An 18,296-nucleotide genomic window follows, 5' to 3' on the forward strand; every position below is an offset into this window, starting at 1 on the left:
CTTTGGCAAAACCAAACTTATTTACACTTAAACAACACAAAGTGTCCATCCTGCCTGTTTGTCCTCGCTGAAAGTAACCAAATATTACCCTGACAAAGGCCAACCTAGAGTTGTACACCAGGACAATCAACTGTGTGTTAATCACAGGGACATTGCCTTATATAACAGAGCTAGAGACACACTACATGCTTTCCACATGTCCACATGATGTGTTTGGCTGACCTGATCCTGTGTCAAGGATGGCATCTCTCCCCACACAATCACATCACAATCACATCACAATCACCGGATTGTCTGGTCCAGACTCCATTATTTACAGACTGCTGTCATATACCTGGAATATTGCTGAGCGCGGTGTGAAACAACAAACAAAGAAACAAACACAAAGGTAAACCTGAAAAAGTTTGTTTGTTTGTTTGTTTGTTGTTTAATTTAAATAAATTCAAAATTGATAGAAAACAGCTGTTCGATTGAGCCGAGGATAACTTGAGCAATGTCACGTGACTGCCATGACTCTTTTTGCTTTAGAAGCGGGGTATAAGGGGCTTATTCTGCCTCTCATAAATCCATGTGCAGCCTGACTTGCTCGTGGTGGGATATAAGAAATTTATTCCCCCCACTGAAAGTATTTTATCAAGACCATGTTGACCAATCAGATCTCATCATTCTGACATGGAGGTATGATAAAGTATATTAACCCAGTATGGTGTAAAGCAACCCAGTGATGCCAGTCTATCCCGCCTGCCACTAGGCATTTAGTCTTCTGTGTTGCAGGGCAGTTGTACAGGTTTGGCACCTTCTTCAAATACGATGTATAATGTATTACGAGCTGCAGCGATGTAGGGAGATGGTTGATGGTTGTAACAACACTCTCACCAAGCCAATATTGATCTTTGTGGTTCTCGTGTGTCTCAGTTCACAACTCAAGCTGGCGTGGTCAGCCTCCTTACCTACAGAACAAACGTAATTAGTCCATCAACACTTGAACAGAATGCAGGTCAGCAAGGTGATTACAACCCGACCTGATCATTCAGTCCGGCTTAATGTAACAATGAAAATAAAGAATGAGAGAAAGGCATTGCAAGAACACAGACGTATGACAGTCACAGTACTATTTAAAGACCTCTTTGTGAAGCTGGGTCTATATCACTGTATGAAGCTCTTCCTGAAGAGACGCGTGAAGATCCAGATAAGAATAGGTCTTCAGCAACCCATGCTTAACGTAACAGGCGACTATGTTTGTTGTAAGAGACGACTATGCTTATCGCAAGAGGCGACTAACGGGATTGGATGGTCAGGGTTGCTCACTTGGTTGATGTATGTCATCATATCCCAATGGCATGGATCGATGCTCATGATGTCAATCACTGGATTGTCTGGTCCAGACTGGATTATTTACAGAACGCCATCATATACTGGAATATTGCTGAGTGCGGTGTTAACCAACAAACAAACAAAAATCTTCTCGAAGGACACTGTTTCAGTCAGTGAGAGTGTTTCTGGAAACTGTCCCATCCAGGATGTCTGCCGGATGTCAAAACTGACATCTCACGTTTTGACATCTCACTGATACACATCAACTGGAACAATCAACTATTTAAAAAACGACATTTGTATCTACGTCCTGCGATCCACATTGCTTCCTGTAAACCCCCCAAACCCTAGAAGCCATTCGATAACATCGCCAGCAAATAAAGACCCACTGTTCATTTTGCTCGACTCAATTAATACCTCTCCCTCTGGCCATATCAAACATACATCCATTACCCTGTTTCTTCAAGAACAGCCAGCCTCTCGCATCCCGCCCCTCCCAGTGCCACCTACCCACTTCCACAATAGGCCCTTGTTTATAAGACATTAAATTGGATTTACCTCAACAGTTTTCAATATAAATTATTCATTACAGCTAACCCTGCTTATATTCATAACTGTGTGGAACAAAGGTCGGTGTTCAGCGCCTAATCTCCCGCCAGACCGACCACTGATGGAAGGTCACACTTGGTAAATAGACAAAGTAGTTCCGTTAATTGCTGAATAGACACATATGTATGTTAGTGTAGAGTTACGCAGCTTCGGGCAGTAGACAAGCATGGGAAGGTTAGCATTGAAATAACTAGGCATATTCATGATGACTAAACAACACACTCTGCCCAGTCAACTTGTAGGTCACACTGTCATTTTAACATCCCTATGCATTGTTTGTATATTTATCTGGGGCAGTGTATAGCAAGGAGTCTGGTTAGATGCAGAAACATCCTATATGGCAGTGTCAACTGTCTTTCCAGACTAACATCTAGTCTGTGAAATGACAAATCTTACAGAAAAAACAGTTGTTAAATTATCTTGATCAAAATATAATGAAAAGGAGCCCAGAGACTCTCTTCATTTTCAGATACTGAAGTAATCTAGACTTGCCCACTAATATAGACTTGCATGGGCTTTATTGGATATATTTGTTTCAGGGTCTGCATGATAGACTACTTTCTTTCAAGCATACAAGAATATGACACTTCAATACATAACACTGAGATTTGCAACCTCCTTTTCCTGATTTGAAATTATTTTTGAGCCGAAACACATTTATCTAAGAACATACACCATCCCAACTGAGGGCCCACAAATACATATCTGTCCTCATCAAATATATAGGATGAAATGCTCACACAGATTTGCTCTCCAGAGTCGTGTTCTGTGACTTCAGTTGTTTATGTCTTAAGTCATTAATGGATTCTGTGCTAGAAATTGGCACTAGTCCTGTAGTCCTTGCCAAACTGCACAATAGTTAAGGTATCATAAGTAGTAGTAGAAATTTGCCTTTTTTTAAGGGTTTAACTGCATGTATATGTTATCGTTAAAAGGACTACTGGATCTAAAATGCTAGTTTCTACTGCTGTGGATATTACATCCATGTTTCCATGACGATTCATTCAGATATTGTAAGAGGGAGGGTTAACTTATAAACATGCGCCCCCTCCATTGACACACACACACACACACCCCCCCCCCCCCCCCCATTCACAGTATCCCCGTGTCACATGTGACAAGACGTCATGTTGTACACTCATACTGATTCATCACAACCAAACTTCCTGGCACAATCATATTTCTCCCGCTTAATTTTGGAACGGAAACTTTACAAGTCATTCTCAAATAACAACTGATCTCACCTCCTGATGTGGTTATATCTGTGAACTTGAGGAAGGATGATCCTAGTCGCTGACACATCAGCCATGTACAAAGGGTTCGCTGAGGATGTAGCCTCACAGCGGTCTTACAGTCATCACACAAAATAACAAAACTCACTTCCTGACAACTAATCACAACCGATCATATTGTCAAAAACATCTTTCCTTTATGAGAATATTTTTAATTGGATGAGTTTGATGAAAATAAATATCATGAAACAACAGTACTTATTACATTATTAATATTGACGCGTGATAACAAGAGAGATTTGTAATGAAAGCCGCCCACGCTCCAATTTGCAAGTATGAGAAGGGAATAGACCACAGTACTGTTTGTTATAGCATGGGTGGGAGTACAGGAATACAAAGATGTGGTATTTCAGCTGTTAATAACTGTTGGTTTATGATAATGCAATGTTATTGACAAGGTAATGGTAGCTTGTATTGTCCCAACCTGCTTGTTACAACAGATGCTTGTCGTAAAAGGACACGAACAGAAATGGACGTGGTCAATCCTGACATATTCAAGTACTACCGACACTGAACAGCCATTGTACCCAACCAATCCTCAGTGAGTCCTCCATGACCCAGTTAGCCTAATTTAATTTTCATTCTCAACCTGACACATTGGCCCTATAAGAACCACACTAAGTGGAAGTAAAGAGGGATACAAACATCACCAGGTGGCGCTGTTATGTATCCATGGCAACAGACTACACAACTCAGCTATCAGCAGTAGACTCATCGAGTGGTGTTCCTTCCTCTCACCTGTGATATCTGGGTCATGACCGGGTGATCCCTTTGGTATTCAGCATGACACCCAGGTGAAAATTCCCCGACACAGATAGACACGAGGACCTGGACCGATGGAGACATGGGGTATATCGGACCCCAATTACAAGCACCTGGCGGCGATGAAAATCCATGACAGACGCAGGGCACTCCCTGGAGTAAAACTACCCCAAAATATATACGCAGTATGTAAGTAGCCACGTTCATCAGCCTGGCTGGGCACTGGGGTATAACTACGATGCATGTCAGATGGAGTACGGCTTAAATATTAAGCAATTTCCATGCCTGTGTATATATTGTGTTTTAGGCCTATCAACTGCAGACACATCTGGGGCGTACCTGTCAACCCTCACGTGTTCCGCGTCACATTCACAGTGATACAACAAAACTCACACTCTCATACAAGGCTACTATAATCTCATACTTGAGAGCTTTATTTTTTTGGTTTTAAAATTCCAACAGCATGGTTAAAGTTACCAAGGCACTTTGGTTTTTAAACGAAGGAAAGAGGCAAAAATGCAACAAAAAGGTTTTCAGATTGGAATGTGGCCATGGTTCCACAGGTCCGATGTAAAGTCGGGAATCAAAATCCAGACCTTATATATGATGGCAAACACACTTACCGCTAGACTACCCTAGGCTTGTCTTAAATCTTAAATCTGTTTTGTTCCCACCCTACCTAATACACAAACTTCATGGTCCAACAATGTCTCAAAATGTGTCTAATTTATCCTCTAAGATGATATCAGCCAGACAGTTCTCCTTTAAAGAAGATTGCAATGATAAAATACACCCGTTTATCGCTGCGATTCAAATGTTCACATCTGACTAAGCTATTACAATGGCCGTATGGCAGTGGTATCTCAACCATCACCAGAGATAACCCAGGCACTTTTCCTACCCCTCTGTCAACCCAAGAGTGTGCTTAATACATCTGCTCTGTTACATGTGTAACTGGGGGCACGGGTGGCCCAGTCGTCTAATGCGTCGTCAACTAACCAACCCCTAACTTTCCCTCTCAACTAACCAACACCTAACTTTCCCACCCAACTAACCAATACCTAACTTTCCCACCCAACTAACCAACACCTAACTTTCCCTCTCAACTAACCAACCCCTAACTTTCTCACCCAACTAACCAACACCTAACTTTCCCACCCAACTAACCAACACCTAACTTTCCCACTCAACTAACCAACACCTAACTTTCCCACTCAACTAACCAACACTAACTTTCCCACTCAACTAACCAACCCCTAACTTTCTCACCCAACTAACCAACCCCTAACTTTCCCACCCAACTAACCAATACCTAACTTTCCCACCCAACTAACCAACACCTAACTTTCCCTCTCAACTAACCAACCCCTAACTTTCTCACCCAACTAACCAACACCTAACTTTCCCACCCAACTAACCAACACCTAACTTTCCCACTCAACTAACCAACACCTAACTTTCCCACTCAACTAACCAACACTAACTTTCCCACTCAACTAACCAACACTAACTTTCCCACTCAACTAACCAACCCCTAACTTTCTCACCCAACTAACCAACCCCTAACTTTCCCACCCAACTAACGGACACCTAACTTTCCCTCTCAATTAACCGTCACCTAACTTTCCCACTCAACTAACCAACACCTAACTTTCACACTCAACTAACTAACACCTAACTTTCCCACCCATCTAACCAACACCTAACTTTCCCACTCAACTAACCAACACCTAACTTTCCCACTCAACTAACCAACACCTAACTTTCCCACCCAACTAACCAACACCTAACTTTCCCTCTCAACTAACCAACACCTAACTTTCCCACCCGTATTTACACCACACGTTTCACAGAGAGTGAAACACAAGCATGTGATCAGGCTTCCACCATGATGGCCTTCCAGGTGACCCTATCTCCGTCCACGGGTCAGTGCATGGGGATCACAATACCCTGCTGTGTTCCAGGTGAGCTAACACGGTATTCAAGCAACTGAGCTGTATCAGATCGCTGCGATAAAGGAAACACACACAACTCCCAGATGCTTTTACATTTTAGTGTTGAGAAATAACACTACTCCCATTATTGAATGATGTAATTGTTGCACAAGAGAGGAAGAACACCTTGAGAACATTTTCGTGTTGACTTTATAACATACAATGTCTTGTTGTTGTTTTTTTGTTTGTTGTTTAATGCCGCACTCAGCAATATTCCAGCTATATGATGGCGGTCTGTAAATAATCAAGTTACGACCAGACAATCCAGTGATTGACATCATGTGCATCGATCCACGCAATTGCGATATGATGACATCCATCAACTAAGTCAGGGAGCCTGATCACCCGATCCCATTAGTTGCCTTGTACGACAAGCATAGTCACCTTTTTGATCTTAGGAATATGCTCAGAGAGAGTCCCTAGCTGTCTGTGTTTTCAGCTCATTTATCATAGGTTAAATGTTTTTAAATCTCTCTTAACAGCTATCTATTACACTGTTTAAACACACATTTTCCTTATAAAAAAATAATGAATTGTAGCATTCTTATCAAAATTCATCCAAATGTGAAATGTCATAAATACAAGGAAATATGTTAGAAAATGATTAAATTGCAAATACTTTCACAGGCTCTATTGCTATGTTCTAGTAGACACCACTTATCACAGACTAACACCTAGTCTCTGAAATGAATATATTTTACAGAAAAGAAACAGTTGCTAAACTATAGTAATAGAACATAATAAAAAGGCGCCCAGAGACTTGCTTCATTTTCAGACAGCAGTATCTTGACTTGACAAACATTATAGACTTGCATGGGCTGTACTGGATATATTTGTTTCAGTGTCTGTATGACAACTACCCTTATCACAGTGAGTGCTGTATACCCCCATACATCCCCATATACCCCCATACATCCCCATATACCCCCATACATCCGCATAGAGCTACACCAGCCACCTGGGAGGAATACTGACACTGCCACCTCTATGCTAGCCTTGCTCCAAGGCTGTACGGAAAGACAAGTCCAAGAATGTGTAGTAATTCTATCTTCCTAATAGGCAAGTCTAGATATGTGGACAGTAAGTATTTACATAATCTAGAAATAATAATTTTAACTAAAAATTATTGCCTTAGAAACTTGTGCATGTCTACCTCTATGTTGGAGACAGGGATCTGGGCACAGACAGTCGTCACCCCAGTAGCACCAGGAGGCCATAGAAGGAGTGTTGGGACATTTTGTCATAAAAATGAATTAAATATATTGGGAAGGGAACGGAAACAAGAACACAAAGATAGCAATTTTCCACGTGGATGAACCGACGTTAGTTCACTGAACATGATGCAGTCAAATGAAACAGTCACTTTACAAATGGACGGATTAACCTTGGTTGATGTTTTTAATCATCAACTGACGGTTGGATGTTTTTTACATTGAATTGACTAAAAAAGGAATATAGATATTGCTAATATAAAATATAATAATATGTTGTTTCTCTCTTCTTAACAATAAAACATTATGTGAGTTTACAAACACAGGATTCAAGTTTCACGTCTTTACGGCACATCTTTTATGATGTATCTGTCTAAGGCTGGCAGCATCCGGCCAGCATCAGACCATGGCCAGTATTCCATTACTTTTCCCTCCCCATACAAAACAAGTAATCAGGCCATGGCCTGTATTCCATTACTTTTCCCTCCCCATACAAAACAAGTAATCAGGCCATGGCCAGTATTCCATTACTTTTCCCTCCCCATACAAAACAAGTAATCATGCCATGGCCAGTATTCCATTACTTTTCCCTCCCCATACAAAACAAGTAATCAGGCCATGGCCAGTATTCCATTACTTTTCCCTCCCCATACAAAACAAGTAATCAAATCTGGCCAGTTTTCTATTACTTTTCCCTCCCCATAAAAAACAAGTAATCTACTTTTGACAGTATTCCATTACTTTTCCCTCCCATACAAAACAAGTAATCAACTCTGGCCAGTATTCCATTACTTTTCCCTCCCATACAATCCTTGACTGTAGGCCATTGGTAGTAGTGCTCTCGCCCACCGTGACCTGATCAATCTACCATTACCACTGGAGCCTGCAACAATACAAGCCTGCAACAATACAAGCCGGCAACAATACAAGCCGAGTGATAGAGGCTTGCCCGTATCCCACACTGACCTTGCTGTTGTTCCCACCACGCCTGTCCTCTCATGCCAACTGACCCCTACTGCCCTGCCATCCTCACACGGGACAAAAGTCCAGCTATAAATCGTGTCTGTGCTCCTGCCTGCCTCAATTTATTACCCCTATGTAGTGAGAGCCGTGCTGGACAGTGGTCACTTGTCCCCCATCCATGGACACCTGGGTCATGTATCATCTACATACACTAACGACTCCTGTGGGGGTAAGAAATACGTTCTTCCCTGCTGAATGCTGGCACACCCAACACACGTCACCAAAATAGAAATATCTGAGGAATCAATCCCAGTCCAAGTTAACACTGTAACCACTTGGCCACCCACAACCTCACCCACACCCACACCCACACCCACACCCACACCCACAACACAGGAGGACAGTAACGTGAGGAAGTACGCCACCCACAACCTCAACACAGGAGGACAGTAACGTGAGGAAGTACGCCACCCACAACCTCAACACAGGAGGACAGTAACGTGAGGAAGTACGCCACCCACAACCTCAACCAGGAGGACAGTAACGTGAGGAAGTACGCCACCCACAACCTCAACACAGGAGGACAGTAACGTGAGGAAGTACGCCACCCACAACCTCAATACAGGAGGACAGTAACGTGAGGAAGTACGGTACCTCTCACTCTACATAGGTTAATATATGAAACATATCTCAAGAACAGTAACTTGAGGAAGTACGGTACCTCTCGCTCGACACAGGTGAATATGAAACATACCTCAAGATCAGAAACTTGGGGAAGTACGGTAACTCTCACTGGACATTTAACTACTCCAGATAAAGTGAAGTGGCTGGGCTTAGATATAGGCAACAGCACTTGTAAATACCTGTGTAGATAACGAACTTAACCCTCGGGTCTAATCCTGCCCAGTGGTGGACAGGTGAAGAAGCTCACCTGGTAGTCACTACACCTGCTCATGTACCCCCACCCACCACAGCAGAGGGGAAACACAGAATCAAGGCCCCCATGTCACGAAACAAACTTAAGTTTTACTCAGCTTTTAACTCAGCTGAGTTTCACACCCAGTCACGTTTCTCAACGCAAACTCAGTCAGCTATAGACTCAGTTTGAGTTAAAAATCGAACTCAGTTAATTTCGAGAATGCGTTTTGCTGCGCATTCTCAAATTTGAGTAAAAACTCAGACCGAAGTAAGCTTTTTAACTTAAGTTTGTTTCGAGAAATCAGAGCCTGATTTGTTAAATCTGGCAGTAGACTGTAAATACAGCGTGTTGGAAAGTAAGTAGCACGGTCTACCTGTGTCTAGTATCATCATGCCTGGCAAGGGGCAAGGTAGCAGGAGGCTCCGGTCTAGTTCGTGCCGGCTAGCGTGCTACATGTCCATGTAGATAAAACTCTATAACACTATGCAAAGGTTGAAGGGTCGGAGATTGTAACATACTATCAGTGAACAACTGTCAAGTCGCACAATGTCATTCATTCATAACGAATGCCACTACGTCAACCCTGACCAAGATTGGAAACTGTACGTGACGGAAATCACCAAGTCCACGAAATATGGGGTCAAATGCAACAAAGTGTCACAACTATCTACCTGGATCTCTAGGAGCTTGTAGAAACCACAGCTATTTCCCTCCAAAACTGGGAAGAGCAGACGTCCCACACAAAGCCCCAGAAAACATTCCAGTATGTCCAGGCATACTCCGCAGTCCCAATACACATGCAGTGTCATAGACTCCTGAGACATGCTCGGTCAGGCATGAGATGAAATACCTGTGAGGCCGTAATGCAAATCCTTGACCGAGCAGAGTGACCGATGGCTTGATGGTTCACCAGCTGGGCAGTTTCACCAGCCTACAGCACACAAAACCTTACCTGAATTTCAGTAACTCCAACAGACGTTTTTTCCCTCTGTAAACTTCAGCACCTGCTATTTCCGATAATTTCCGAAGGGAGAAACATCGAGGTCCTCTCACAGGTCTAACATGTGTTTCTCCCACACGAATAGGAAGCCGGGAATACTATAGGCTAGCGTAGAATGAGAGCGCACTTCACTGAACACACTTGGCTGCCAGAACTGAGGGAGGGGGGAGAGAGGGAGGGGGGGAGAGAGGGAGGGGGGAGGGAGGAGGGAGGAGATCGCTGCTTGCCGTGACCTATGATTCACGGAGTGTAGAGAAGGCGGGATCACGGCTCCATCCGTGGCTCCATAGCTCCACAGATAGACTGGTAAAGGAGCACCCAACAAAGCATTCTTATTTCACTGGGAAGATCAGATTTAACACTCAATGTATATATATTCCTGGGCTTCAAACAGTAGCTTTAATGTCCTATACTGAATAATCCTGTGAGATATTTAGATTCACAGTTTTTCTGGTTAATGTTTTATCGGAATTGACACAAACGACGTAGACATACTTCTGGCCTACTAGATTTTGATATTCAGCACAAAGCTTTTTTTATTTCATACAGAATATTCAGAACTCCAAATTATGTAAATATTCCCAATATATCTTTAGACCATGGAAGAAGGTCATCATCCAAAAGAGTACTTCCCTTTATGTTTTATAGAGGCCAACATTTACTCAAAACAATATATTCAAATCTTATTCAAATTTAAAATAATCAATGTAGATGTGATATGTTTTCCAAACAGTTATTCTTTATGCTGCCAAGAGACAGACATGCATGTTTCACAGAGGCCGACATTTACTCAAAATAATATATTCATATTTTACTCAAATTTAAAATAATCAATGTAGATGTGATATGTTTTCCAAACAGTTATTCTTTATGCTGCCAAGAGACAGACAGGCATGTTTCACAGAGGCCGACATTTACTCAAAATAATATATTCATATTTTACTCAAATTTAAAATAATCAATGTAGATGTGATATGTTTACCAAATATCCTTTATGCTGCTCAGATACAGACATACATTCTGATAAATTACTTGTGATGGAGACGTCAAGACTTGCACCAATAATGAAGCCATTTCCCCAACCCCAAGCCATGCTGTCTTTCAGGGCAGGGCGTAGACTAGCACAAGTCTCTAAGGCAATAATTATTAGTTCAAATAATAATTTCTTGATTATATAAATAATAAGAACAAGTTGTCCTTATAAGAGACTGGAGTCATTAGACTGTCCACATATTTAGACTTGCTAATTATAAGGATAGTACATGTATTACCATACACCCATAGGCTTAGTTATCATTGGCCAGAGCCTGGGAGCAAGGCTAGGCAGGGCGGCTCTCTGGTACTTGACATTCATACCACTTGCATAACAGTATGTCTCAAGCGATAGACTTTCATAACCCTGTTTGATGTTTGAGATTCATGAATAATACCATGGCGATGTACATGCCTCTGGGATACTACTGAACAATTAGATATAGACAGTCATACAATGAACAGATAACTGATGGAAAATCTTATAAATTTGAATTCTTTTGAAAAAAAACACTGTATGAATGCATGAAGAACAAACCAATATTGCAAGAGAACCTAAGCTATATTTACTGAATGAAAGCCATGGGGTAGACTTGCACAAGTCTCTAAGGTAATAATTATTAGTTTAAATCATTTCTAGATTATGGAAATGATAAAAACAAGTTGTCCCTTTAAGAGACTGAAGTCCTTAGACATATCTAGACTTGCCTAATAGGAGGATATAGTAACTACACATCTATTGACTTATCTTGTAGTACAGCCTTGGAGCAAGGCTAGCCATGGGGCACTGGTCATTATCTTGATGTGGAAAGAATGAAATTATGGGCTCAGATGAAAGAACTAGCTTTGTCTGGAAACTGAAAACAGTACCCAGACCTCTACTCTCCCTGTTTCCGTCATTACAACACAGGCTGACTTATGCCTCCATCAATAAAATATTAAAGTGTTTGTTTAGAAGTGAGTGAGTGAGTGAGTTGGCTTTAACTCTGCTTTGAATGGTATGTCAGTTACATCATGGCGGGTTTTCGAAGTGAGTGAGTGAGTGAGCGAGTCAGGTTTAAAGCTGCTCTGAACAGTATTTCAGTTCTCTCTAAGTCTAGTTGACTAACAACGGCAAGTATAGACGACTAACATCGGAAAGTCTAGATGACTAACAACAGCAAGTATAGACGACTAACATCGGCAAGTCTAGATGACTAACATCGGCAAGTCTAGACGACTAACATCGGCAAGACTAGATGACTAACATCGGCAAGTCTAGATGACTAACATCGGCAAGACTAGATGACTAACATCGGCAAGCCTAGATGACTAACATCGGCAAGTACAGACAACTAACATCGGCAAGTATAGACGACTAACATTGGCAAGTCTAGACGGCTAACATCGGCAAGTATAGACAACTAACATCGGCAAGTATAGACGACTAACATCGGCAAGTCTAGATGACTAACATCGGAAAGTCTAGATGACTAAAAACGGCAAGTCTAGACGACTAACAACGGCAAGTCTAGGTGACTAACATCGGAAAGTCTAGACGACTAACATCGGCAAGTATAGACGACTAACATCGGCAAGTATAGACGACTAACATCGGCAAGACTAGATGACTAACATCGGCAAGACTAGATGACTAACATCGGCAAGTACAGACAACTAACATCGGCAAGTATAGACGACTAACATCGGCAAGACTAGAAGACTAACATCGGCAAGACTAGATGGCTAACATCGGCAAGTATAGACGACTAACATCGGCAAGTCTAGATGACTAACATCGGAAAGTCTAGATGACTAAAAACGGCAAGTCTAGACGACTAACAACGGCAAGTCTAGGTGACTAACATCGGAAAGTCTAGACGACTAACATCGGCAAGTACAGACAACTAACATCGGCAAGTATAGACGACTAACATCGGCAAGACTAGATGACTAACATCGGCAAGACTAGATGGCTAACATCGGCAAGTACAGACAACTAACATCGGCAAGTCTAGATGACTAACATCGGCAAGACTAGATGACTAACATCGGCAAGTATAGACGACTAACATTGACAAGTCTAGACGACTAACATCGGCAAGTACAGACAACTAACATCGGCAAGTATAGACGACTAACATTGGCAAGTCTAGACGGCTAACATCGGCAAGTATAGACGACTAACATCGGCAAGTCTAGATGACTAACATCGGCAAGTCTAGACGACTAACATCGGCAAGTACAGACAACTAACATCGGCAAGTATAGACGACTAACATTGGCAAGTCTAGACGGCTAACATCGGCAAGTATAGACAACTAACATCGGCAAGTATAGACGACTAACATCGGCAAGACTAGATGACTAACATCGGCAAGACTAGATGACTAACATCGGCAAGTACAGACAACTAACATCGGCAAGTATAGACGACTAACATCGGCAAGACTAGACGACTAACATCGGCAAGACTAGATGACTAACATCGGCAAGACTAGATGGCTAACATCGGCAAGTACAGACAACTAACATCGGCAAGTCTAGATGACTAACATCGGCAAGACTAGATGACTAACATCGGCAAGTATAGACGACTAACATTGACAAGTCTAGACGACTAACATCGGCAAGTACAGACAACTAACATCGGCAAGTATAGACGACTAACATTGGCAAGTCTAGACGGCTAACATCGGCAAGTATAGACGACTAACATCGGCAAGTCTAGATGACTAACATCGGCAAGTCTAGACGACTAACATCGGCAAGTACAGACAACTAACATCGGCAAGTATAGACGACTAACATTGGCAAGTCTAGACGGCTAACATCGGCAAGTATAGACGACTAACATCGGCAAGTATAGACGACTAACATCGGCAAGACTAGATGACTAACATCGGCAAGACTAGATGACTAACATCGGCAAGTACAGACAACTAACATCGGCAAGTATAGACGACTAACATCGGCAAGACTAAATGACTAACATCGGCAAGACTAGATGGCTAACATCGGCAAGTACAGACAACTAACATCGGCAAGTCTAGATGACTAACATCGGCAAGACTAGATGACTAACATCGGCAAGTATAGACGACTAACATTGACAAGTCTAGACGACTAACATCGGCAAGTACAGACAACTAACATCGGCAAGTATAGACGACTAACATCGGCAAGACTAGATGACTAACATCGGCAAGACTAGATGACTAACATCGGCAAGTACAGACAACTAACATCGGCAAGTATAGACGACTAACATCGGCAAGACTAGATGACTAACATCGGCAAGACTAGATGGCTAACATCGGCAAGTATAGACGACTAACATCGGCAAGTCTAGATGACTAACATCGGAAAGTCTAGATGACTAACAACGGCAAGTCTAGGTGACTAACATCGGAAAGTCTAGATGACTAACATCGGCAAGTCTAGATGACTAACATCGGCAAGTATAGACGACTAACATTGATAAGTCTAGATGGCTAACATCGGCAAGTATAGACAACTAACATCGGCATGTCTAGATGACTAACATCGGCAAGTCTAGACGACTAACATCGGCAAGTCTAGACGGCTAACATTGGCAAGACTAGATGACTAACATCGGCAAGTCTAGACGACTAATATCGGCAAGTCTAGAATCTGCAATAGAGACAGGCTCAAGAATGATCATAGTTTAAACGTCAGTCTACCACTGTAACACTTCCTCCGCCTACAGAACTATAGCCTGTCTCTAAGGCTGTACTGAAAGAATATTCCATGGATGTGTAGTAATTCTATCCCCCTAATAGCCAAGTCTAGATATGTGGACAGGAATCTAGTCTCTTTCAGGACAATTTGTTCTTATTATTTACATAATCAGAAATTATAATTTCAACGAATAATTATTGCCTGAGAGACTAGTGCAAGTCTAACAGGACTGGGCAACCTGCCACCAGGCATGCCATGAAGTTCTAGGACACACCCTCTCTCAAGTATAGCTGCCCTTTCCCCCCCCCCCCCCCCCCCCCCCCCGACACCCTCTGACAAGATCGTGTTTGGAAATGCAAAATAGCAGTTTGCCATTTACTGGTTGAAGTCGAAGCTGAGTGGGAGCTCCTCTCAGGGAACATTAAACTTGGGGTGACATTTACCCCACCGCCGTCTCATGGTCAGATCTCCGCATGTAAAACATGGCAAGCGCAAAGTCAAACACTCGCATCAGCAAATTATTTACTTGTATCAGATGCACAACAAAGGGTTTATCCGATTAATCCCTGAGGCATCGGATTCACTCTGCCTGTTCATTACCATCTACAACCATAACGAGGGGATCACACAACTATAAGGAGGGGATCACACAACTATAAGGAGGGGATCACACAACTATAAGGAGGGAATCACACAACTATAAGGAGAGGATCACAGAACTATAAGGAGGGGATCACACAACTATAAGGAGGGGATCACACAACTATAAGGAGGGGATCACACAACTATATGAAGGGGATCACACAACTATAAGGAGAGGATCACACAACTATAAGGAGGGGATCACAGAACTATAAGGATGGGATCACACAACTATCACGATGGATCACACAATTATAAGGAGAGGATCACACAACTATAAGGATGAGATCACAGAACTATAAGGATGGATCACACAACTATAATGATGGATCACACAACTATCACGATGGATCACACAACTATATGAAGGGGATCACACAACTATAAGGAGGGGATCACACAACTATAATGATGGATCACACAACTATCACGATGGATCACACAATTATAAGTAGGGGATCACACAACTATCACTATGGATCACACAATTATAAGGAGGGGATCACACAACTATCACGATGGATCACACAACTATAAGGATGAGATCACAGAACTATAAGGATGGATCACAGAACTATAATGATGGATCACACAACTATCACGATGGATCACACAATTATAAGTAGGGGATCACACAACTATCACTATGGATCACACAATTATAAGGAGGGGATCACACAACTATCACGATGGATCACACAACTATAAGGATGAGATCACAGAACTATAAGGATGGATCACAGAACTATAATGATGGATCACACAACTATCACGATGGATCACACAATTATAAGTAGGGGATCACACAACTATCACTATGGATCACACAATTATAAGGAGGGGATCACACAACTATCACGATGGATCACACAACTATAAGGATGAGATCACAGAACTATAAGGATGGATCACAGAACTATAATGATGGATCACACAACTATCACGATGGATCACACAACTATATGAAGGGGATCACACAACTATAAGGAGGGGATCACACAACTATCGTGATGGATCACACAACTATCACGATGGATCACACAACTATAAGGATGAGATCACAGAACTATAAGGATGGATCACAGAACTATAATGATGGATCACACAACTATCACGATGGATCACACAACTATATGAAGGGGATCACACAACTATAAGGAGGGGATCACACAACTATAAGGAGGGGATCACACAACTATCATGATGGATCACACAACTATCACGATGGATCACACAATTATAAGGAGGGGATCACACAACTATCACGATGGATCACACAACTATCATGATGGATCACACAACTATAAGGAGGGGATCACACAACTATCATGATGGATCACACAACTATCACGATGGATCACACAATTATAAGGAGGGGATCACACAACTATCACGATGGATCACACAACTATAAGGATGAGATCACACAACTTTCACGATGGATCACACAATTATAAGTAGGGGATCACACAACTATCACGATGGATCACACAATTATAAGTAGGGGATCACACAACTAACACGATGGATCACACAGCTATAAGGATGAGATCACACAACTATCATGATGGATCACACAACTATCACGATGGATCACACAACTATCACGATGGATCACACAACTATAATGATGGATCACACAACTATAAGGATGAGATCACACAACTATCATGATGGATCACACAACTATCACGATGGATCACACAACTATAATGATGGATCACACAACTATAAGGATGAGATCACAGAACTATAAGGAGGGATCACACAACTATCATGATGGATCACACAACTATAAGGAGGGATCACACAACTATCACGATGGATCACACAACTAGAAGGAGGGGATCACACAACTATAAGGAGGGATCACACAACTATAAGGAGGGATCACACAACTATCACGATGGATCACACAACTATAAGGATGAGATCACACAACTATCATGATGGATCACACAACTATAAGGATGAGATCACACAACTATCATGATGGATCACACAACTATAAGGAGGGATCACACAACTATCATGATGGATCACACAACTATAAGGAGGGATCACACAACTATCACGATGGATCACACAACTATAAGGATGAGATCACACAACTATCATGATGGATCACACAACTATAAGGATGAGATCACACAACTATCATGATGGATCACACAACTATAAGGAGGGATCACACAACTATCATGATGGATCACACAACTATAAGGAGGGATCACACAACTATCACGATGGATCACACAACTATAAGGATGAGATCACACAACTATCATGATGGATCACACAACTATAAGGATGAGATCACACAACTATCATGATGGATCACACAACTATAAGGATGAGATCACACAACTATCACGATGGATCACACAACTATAAGGATGAGATCACACAACTATCATGATGGATCACACAACTATAAGGATGAGATCACACAACTATCATGATGGATCACACAACTATCATGATGGATCACACAACTATCATGATGGATCACACAACTATCATGATGGATCACACAACTATAAGGATGAGATCACAGAACTATCATGATGGATCACACAACTATAAGGATGAGATCACACAACTATCATGATGGATCACACAACTATAAGGATGAGATCACACAACTATCATGATGGATCACACAACTATAAGGATGAGATCACAGAACTATCATGATGGATCACACAACTATAAGGATGAGATCACACAACTATCATGATGGATCACACAACTATAAGGATGAGATCACACAACTATCATGATGGATCACACAACTATAAGGATGAGATCACAGAACTATCATGATGGATCACACAACTATAAGGATGAGATCACACAACTATCATGATGGATCAC

The 18,296-nt window shown here is 41.9% G+C and overlaps 1 protein-coding gene across 4 annotated transcripts in view; it reads right to left on the reverse strand.

Annotated features, from left to right (window-relative positions):
• LOC124119459 (dystroglycan 1-like) overlaps positions 1-18,296 on the reverse strand; it is a 98,410-nt gene that overhangs the window by 34,265 nt on the left and 45,849 nt on the right. The window contains exon 1 of one of the 4 annotated variants that reach the window (XM_046481953.2): positions 10,017-10,181. The exons of 2 other annotated variants lie outside the window; for them this stretch is intronic. The gene's annotated coding sequence lies outside the window, so the exon portion shown is untranslated. Of the gene's footprint in view, positions 1-9,735; positions 9,849-10,016; positions 10,182-18,296 lie in introns of those variants that run through there. One more of the 4 variants, XM_046481962.2, reaches the window with a different exon arrangement.

Source organism: Haliotis rufescens, unplaced genomic scaffold (genome assembly GCF_023055435.1).
Source record: "Haliotis rufescens isolate VD_foot unplaced genomic scaffold, xgHalRufe1.0.p SCAF_71, whole genome shotgun sequence".
In the NCBI taxonomy this organism is placed as follows: Eukaryota; Metazoa; Mollusca; class Gastropoda; order Lepetellida; family Haliotidae; genus Haliotis; species Haliotis rufescens.